Genomic DNA, 8008 nt, shown 5'->3' with positions numbered 1-8008 from the left:
TGGGATGGGGCCCCGATAAAGTTGTGCTCCCTGCTCCCTCTCCCACTCCCCCTACTTGGGCTCTGTCAAGTGAATAAATAAAAGCTTAAAAAAAAAAAAACAACGAAAAAACACATGGTGAATAAGATCAAAGAATCTTACTTATGTAGTTGGAATCCCAGAGGGAAGGAGACAAAATGAAGCAAAAACTGTAGTTGAAGAGACAAAGGCTGAGGATTTCCCTCCTGGGGTGCAAAGCTCTAAAGCACCCAACCTTGATATTCAATTATACTCGCCTCCCTTCTATTCCAAATCAAATGCCCCAAATTTAATTCATCACCCACTACAAACCTATTGTTTTATGTCAAGACAGTGTATTGTAACTATCCATTTATGACTCCCACAATTAGACTGAGGGCTTGCAAGAGAATGAATACTTTCTATTTACGCTCAAGAAACGTGCGTTGAGTGAATAGTGCTTGAACATTTATCAGGCTGAAGCCACTTTCCTCTCTCATGAGGAAAAAAAAAATTACAGCTCTACTGCACAGACCTACGTAAACACCTGTAGGCAGTCAGTTTGGTGCTGGGACTACAACGCTGAGTAAGACCGGGCTCTGCTCTGCAGGGGAAGTGCTCTCAGTTGCGAGGCGGAGCAAGATAAGCAATTACTATACCAAGGGGTAAGATCACGGGAAAACCCCCAAGAAAAGCCCTGGCCAGGCCTCAAAGCGCATCCAGTGCAGAAATGTGCCCCCTTCGCTTTTGGCAAAAGGGAAAGGGATTAGCGGTGGTCGGCCTTAGCACTTTTGGGGTTAAAAAATTGAGAGGGGACTGAACAGAGGTCTCAAATCCGCCCTGTCGAGCCTCTGCAATTTCTGAATCTCCGTTCCCACCAATCTCACGCGCAAGCAGGGAGACGCCAGTAAGTGACGGTGCGAACCAGCGGGGAACATCTGGCCTATAAGCCGGGAGACCGCGAAGCGCGCCGCCGGAAGCGGAGGGACGGCGGAGCCACGCCCTAGCGCCCGGCCGCAGCTCTGTCTTCCGCTGCCCCCACCACGGACGGGCGGGGCTAAGGCGGAAGGGCACGGAAGGAGGTGACGCTATAAGTGAGCGCCGGCGTCGCGGCGGCGCCTGTGAAGGAAGCTCGGTGGCTGTGGCCGCTGCGAGCAGGCCGGGCACCTCCTCACTGACCAGGGTTCCCTAGAATTGGCGAAGGCGGGGTCGCAGGCTGAGTTGCCGCAGTATCTCGACCCCTGGTGCGGCAGGTGCGGGCAGCGAGGGACGTAGGTAAGCAGGAGCCCCGGTGTCAAATCGGAATGACTTACGGACCGGGCTGGCTGGCCATTCCCGCGCCAGTGCGCGCCAGCTCAGCACCCCGGCCTGAAGGCCTCAGGCGCTGCCCTCCCCCCACACCCGAGCCGGAGGCAGCAAATTTCTCCCTGGGCGCTGCTGTTCTTTCCTGGGGGCGGGCAGGGAGCTCGTTCCGAGGCACCGTTGTCCTCCCCTTTTTCTCCCCAGTCTGAACTGTACGACGCAGAAGCAAAAAAAGCTAGCGCCCCCGGCCGCTTCTTCTGAGGCCAGGGAAAGGTTTGAAAAGAAGAGCTGCTGTTAGAGGTCCCCCCGGACTGCGGATTGGGAATCCGAAGGTTTATATTTGTTCGGACCGTTCTGCTTCCTTCCTGCATTTAGTTCTTTGAGCCCGCACTCCTGGGACCTTGTTGTAGTGAATGGGTATGGCACAATTAAACGCTAGGGTGGTGGGAAGCTTGTTTTCCATAAAGCTTTTTATTTTTGTTTCTGTGCTAGTTAGTATCAACCCCCGTTGCACTGGGCTTCTGTGCTGGGGGAAGAGGGACGCGGAGAGGATGTGGGAAATGAGGGTTTTGTATGTAAGAGTCGGAACAGCTGAGTTAAAATCTTAGCCGGCCATTTGGTGGTGGTTTTAATCTTGTGCTAGATACTTCGACATTTTTAACCACACGTAAAGGGGCGCCTTTTTATGCCTATATAAATAGGGAGAATGAAATGGAGTGAAAAAAGCAGAACATCAGTCATTAAATGTTTTGGATTTAGGAATATCCTGGACACTTAATGGTAGGTTTCTAATTATGTCTTTTACGCAGAATAACTGAGTTTGGTATGAAGGAGGGTGTGTGGTTAGAACCTAACTGCAGGCTCGGTTTGGGGTTGTGCAGCATTAGGAAGAGGTCAGACTCTCCTAGCTACCCAGGTATCTTATGTTTGTTGATAAAACATTGCTGGTTTATGAGGAATAACCTAAATCAGTTCTGCTTCTTTCTCCAGATACTTGTGCTCAGTGGGCCCTTTCTAGGAAGAAAAGCTGGAGGGGATTCATTTACACTTTGGCCTGCTTTAGAAGGAATTCTTCACACATATTTCTGAGGATCCCTGCACTATGCTTCTAACAGAGTTGAAAATGTGCAAGGAATTGCAGAGAAATGACCCTTTGAGTGGCTGGATATTACAGTCATGAGTTAATCTGAGGAGCTGCCTTTCTCTGTATTGGGGAGTAAGACATATCCCACTCTGAAGTTTAATAGACCCTAAGTCAGAGGAATGTTCAGGGAAGAGGGTGTGGCAATGCAGTTAAGTGATCTGAGTAGAGAGCACCTGTTCTTACAGTTGCTTGGTCAGACAGTTAAGGATGCTTTCCTTTCCTCGGCAGTGGAACATGATGCTGATGGCTGCCACACATTATGTAGCCAAGTGCAATCTCCAGTTCCTTTATTTATTTTTTTTAATTTTTTTTAAAGATTTTATTTCTTTATTTGACAGAGAGAGATTACAAGTAGGCAGAGAGAGAGAGAGGAGGAAGCAGGCTCCCTGCTGAGCAGAGAGCCCGATGCGGGACTTGATCCCAGGACCCTGAGCCGAAGGCAGCTGCTTAACCCACTGAGCCACCCAGGCGCCCTCTCCAGTTCCTTTAGTACAGAATTGCACATGGACACAGAAGGGATCTTGAGGGTCATCTAATCCAGTGGTTCCAAAACCTGGCTGGGCATTGGAATCATTTGGGGAATTAATACAAAAGTCTAGGTGCCTGGGTGCTGTCTCAATAGATCGGAAGTATGATCTCTGTATTTGTGGTTTTTAAATAGCTTCTCAGGTGATACTCATGTTTTGAAAACCCAGATGTAGAGCCAGTTTCACATATTAGTTTATGAACAGGCTCCCAGTCAAAGTGTGATGCCATTAACAAATAACTTTACTTAAGTAAAGAGTAGTACTCTTTCAGGTTTTGTACCACTTTGAGCCCAGAAGATAGGTCCTGTAAGTCAGTAGCTCAGTATAATTCTTTTTGTATTTTCCTGTGCACTAAAACTTCTTAAAGCTCTCTGATGAAAGTATTAGATTTTACAGTAAAATATCTTATTAAATGTTGCTTAGGTTGTTTTTTGGCACAAGTATATAAAGGTTATATCACTTTGTACGTCAGTTTTTTAGTAGGCTTTTATGCCAAGCTTTCATAAACCATGGAAAAATTTCAATTTAAGAAAATTTTCCTTTTGCTTTGGCTTATAAACCCAGTGCGGGGGTTTATAATACATAGATTGCCTTTTCTTTCTTTGTTTCTTTAAACCCCTTCCTCCATCCTAGTATGCATGGCCACTTTGTATCACTAATCAGCTTCTAGTGGAGTGTAGTTTGAGGACTTCCCTCTGAAGGTCTCTAATTGCCTATAAACACCTAATTTAGTTAGAGGCTTTCAGTATTTAAGCTTGAATTTTTAGTCCTTTTTCTTTTCTTGGTTTAGTTGTAATGTGCCACTGATTTAAAGCATTTGGTAGAAGCCTGGAAAGGATCAACTGATTAGATGATAACAGTGCTTCACATGCACTTTTCTTAGGGTGGAAAAGCCTCATGATATAAAGGTAGGTAGATAGATGTATTTTTTTTTTCATCACATTCAAATGAGAGATGTATATTTACTTTTCTTAGAGTGGAAAAACTCTATATCTATCTCATCAGGCTTTTCCACTCTAAGAAATGTACATATGAGGCACTTTTACCACCTTATCAGTTGATCATATACATATATATTGCTTTAGTATTCCTATTCTGTGTTATTAGTAGAGATGGAAATGGACCCTACTTTACAAATCCTCCAGAGGTGGATGCTGAGTTATTTTCTGAAAGTAATCTTGTTTATAGTATGTTACCTTTCTACTACCAGATGACAAAGGGTGTTCTAAATTTGCTCATTAATAAAAACATGTTAACAGGGTGCCTTGCTGACTTAGTCCTTAGAGCATGTGACTCTTGATCTTGGGGTCATGAGTTTGAGCCCCACATTGGGTATAGAGATTACTTAAATAAATAAATAATTAAAATAAACAAACCATGTTAACAAATGCATTGTACATGAATTTGAGTCTAGAGAAACCTATGATACATGTCTGGGATGAAAAGCCAAGTCATGGAGTCTCTGAGTTTTTTATTTTTGTGTCTGAAATACCCTAATTCTGAGGTTTTAAAAATTGCTGTTTCAGATTCTGACAGAGCAGACTTTTCAAGTAGAGGGACTTAAAAAGGATAAATATGGACCCAGAGTCCCAATTTTAGTCTAAACTGATAGAACAGATTTAACATAGAAACAGAGGCAGGGTGAGGATAGTAACATGAAGACCTAGTGAAAGTCATTTGCTGGTCCTTGAGGCAGTCTTCTATGTCTATGAGGACTTGAGACCAAAACTGGATACTTAATCTACTTTATATACAGTGGCTGAATGTGATAAAAGTTTTACCAGTAGGGACTATAAATGGGTTAGTCTCTGGTTCTCAATCTTGGTCTTTTTATGGTTCATTCATGTTCTCTGATGCCAGTGGGCATTATTTTTTTGTTTGTTTTTGTTTTTAATCTTGTTTCCTGTAGCCCCAGACCAAGGTAGGCATTGGCCTCAAGTGACTGGCAGAAGGTACAGCCAGCCTCGGGTATAATTGGTAGGGAGTTATCCTGAGTTTATTTGTAAGAGGAGCAAAAATTAGATCTTAGGCTAAACACACACATGAAAAGTGTTAAGATGCCTGCTGGGGGCCACCTGGGTGGCTCAGTCAGTCAAGCTAGCCTGACTCTTGGTTTTGGCTTGGGTCCAGATCTCAGGGTCCTCACATCAGGCTCCACCCTCAGTGGAGTGTGTTTGATGTTCTCTCTTGCTCTCCCTCTTCTTTTCCTGCTCGTGCTGTTTCTCTAGAATAAATAAATCTTTAGTGGCAAAAAAAAAAAAAAATCTGGTTTCCTACTACAAGCCATTCAGTCTCTCATATTTCTGGGATGGGTAACCCCATCCCTATTTATTTGCTGTGCAACGGCTATGACTGTCTTTTTACGTCTGCTAAAAAGAACTTTTTCATAGCAGTGCTTGAGTTAACCTGTATGGTGGCTACACTGCAAACATTTCCCCTTAAGGATGGATCCCTTAAGGATTGTTCAGACTTAGGACTGTCTGGAAGTCAGTGAGTATCTCATAAAAGTTGAAGCTCTTTTTTTTTTAAAGATTTTATTTATTTGAGAGTGACAGAGAGTGAGCAGGAAAGAGAAAGCACAAGCCAGGGGGAGAAGCAGAAGGAGAAGTAGACTCCCTGCTGAGCCGGAAGTGGGGCTTGATCTCAGGACCCTGAGATCATGACCTGAGCCGAAGGCAGATGCTTAACCAACTAAGCCACCAAGGCACCCTGAAAGCTCATTTTTGTTTTCATTGTGTGTGTGTTTTATGTCTGAACATATGTTGGTATTTGGTGAACATGAATACAACAGCAGTGTCAAGAATACTGGGGTAGGGGGCGCCTGGGTGGCTCAGTGGGTTAAAGCCTCTGCCTTCGGCTCAGGTCATGATCTCGGGGTCCTGGAATCGAGCCCCACATGGTGCTCTCTGCTCAGCAGGGAGCCTGCTTCCCTTCCTCTCTGCCTGTCTCTCTGCCTACTTGTGATCTCTCTCTCTCTGTCAAAAAAAAAAAAAAAAAATACTGGGGCAGAAATGTAGAGGAACCACCTGTGGAGGTTGCTTTTAATTTTAATTACATGTGGTTGGGAGTGCATGCTTGGGATTTGTGGATTTTAGGGTATACTGATGGATTCTTTTATTGGAGAACCTTCCGTAGCAACATCTTTGGCTTTCCTCCTGAGTGAGATAGATTCCTCAAAAAAGAATGTTCAGATCTTCTGCTTGGAGCTTGTAAGCTGGCATCCAGCAGTCTGGGTTAGAGGTTTTAGCCCTTAGTGTGTAGACTCTGCTTATGTTCATTTAACTCAACTCTTTTCAGTATGATACCTTCATTCTTAGCTGGACCAGCTGTTTTCAGTCCAGGAATCCATTGTTTTACCCTCTAGAGCTGCAGTGTCCAATTTGGTAGCCAGTAGCCAAATGTAGCAACTTAAATTTAATAATTAAAATTAAAGAATAAGTTCCTCATTTGCATCATAGACACATTTCAAGTGGTCAGTAACTGTATGTGCCCAGAGGCTACCATATAAGACAAGGTAGATAGAAACTTTCTATTATTGTGGAAGTTTTATTGGATTACACTGTTTTAGTATAGAAAATAAAGCTCCATGCTTCTCCCAGGGTGGGATAGGGGTAGTTGGCTGTATTTTGTGGAGAGTAGGAGGGTATCTAAGTGATTTGACCAATCTTGTTTTTAGCACCATGTTCATATCTCTTTTATAGAACTTGTTGCTGCCAATTTCTGACCTCTTTTGAGGCACTGTTATATAAATTGGATTGCTTTCCTCATTACAAGCTTAACTCTCTTCACTCTTTTTTTTAAAAATTTTCTTTAGTCTTTAAGTCAATCTGCATTTTAACTTCCAAAAGGGTTTTTTGTTGTTCTCTCTTCCATTTTGTGTATGTATGCTTAAAAAAAAAAAAAAAAAAGCCCAAACTCTTTGACTTGTATATTTTATTGTATATAAATTATATCTTAAAATTGAAAAAAAAAAAAGCTTTATTTTCATCTTAATGGGACTTAGAAGGGAGTAAGAGTAAAATGTGTTCAATCTGACATCTTTTCCCGTAAGTAAAGTATGCTGTCAGCATTTAAATATGTACAACTGTCTCCATCAAAAAACCTCTGCTTGGTCTCTCTCCAATTTACTTGGGCTTCTTGAGCAGTTTTATATATGGTCGTCTTTACTCCATCTTGGTTTTGTCCTCTTCATTCTACTAAAATTTTTCTTACAAATGTCATGAGAATCAAATTAAGACTTTTAAATTTAATTTAATTTTACTTTTTTCATTTTTAGAAGTTTTTATTGTGATTGTAATGGCAGTATATTTGGGAGATTAATTTTTCTTTTTTTAATTCGGTTAAAAATTAATTAATTTTTTTTTTAATTAATTTTTTCCTACCACTTTATTCAGATAAGAGGTCACAAGCCACAGGACTTTAAAGTGTGTGAGATTCACTGGCAATAAAGCCGCACATATACCAGCCTCCCCCAGTCCCCACCACCTTGCTCCATCCGTCATTCCATGGTCTGGGGGGAGGGGTTGAGACCCGTCATTTAAGGTGTGGGCGTGGGGGGCAGCGAGGGGAGAAGGATGGGAATGCTGGTGGAACAGGAGTCCCAGTGGTCTGAAACTGGCAAGGAGGGGATTCCGCCCACTGAGGGAAGAGTGGGGTCAGTCTTGCCTCTCAATGGCTGGATGTCACTTGCTGCCCATCTTTCCCCACAGCCAGCTCCATTTCAGACAGACCTAACTCCTCTTCCTTCATTTGTCTCTGGTTTTTCCCTGTCCTTTATGAGGACTTCAGAGCCCACAGTCCAGCTAGAGAGCGTCTCCAGTACAACGAACACAAACCACTGCATCTGGAGATCTCAGAATCATGGCAGGGCTGGCCAGTTAGGTGGAAAGAAGCCTCTGTCAGGAGCCGGCTGGGTGTGTGCTGAGGGCTGAGTGTACGTGTGCCCATAAGTGTGGTGTGTGAGGGTATGTGAGTGTGTGTGCATGTCCCACCAAAATCCCTATGTGACAGTCTGGCCCGAGGGAACCCCACTTCTTGC

The 8008-nt window shown here is 43.4% G+C and overlaps 1 protein-coding gene across 6 annotated transcripts in view; it reads left to right on the top strand.

The window, feature by feature from the left end:
* Positions 1–1076: 1076 nt before the first annotated feature.
* Positions 1077–8008, top strand: part of SENP5 (SUMO specific peptidase 5) — a 57007-nt gene continuing 50075 nt past the window's right edge. For 4 of the 6 annotated variants that reach the window (XR_198948.3, XM_004745327.3, XM_045088742.1 and 1 more), the window contains exon 1: positions 1078–1272. The gene's annotated coding sequence lies outside the window, so the exon portion shown is untranslated. Of the gene's footprint in view, positions 1273–8008 lie in introns of all 6 variants that reach the window. The other 2 variants (XM_004745325.3, XM_004745326.3) reach the window with 2 other exon arrangements.

The sequence above is a fragment of the Mustela putorius genome, unplaced genomic scaffold (assembly GCF_011764305.1).
Source record: "Mustela putorius furo isolate JIRA1106 unplaced genomic scaffold, ASM1176430v1.1 tig00003834_pilon_pilon_pilon, whole genome shotgun sequence".
NCBI lineage: Eukaryota > Metazoa > Chordata > Mammalia > Carnivora > Mustelidae > Mustela > Mustela putorius.
This window is presented reverse-complemented; position numbering and strand designations above follow the sequence as displayed.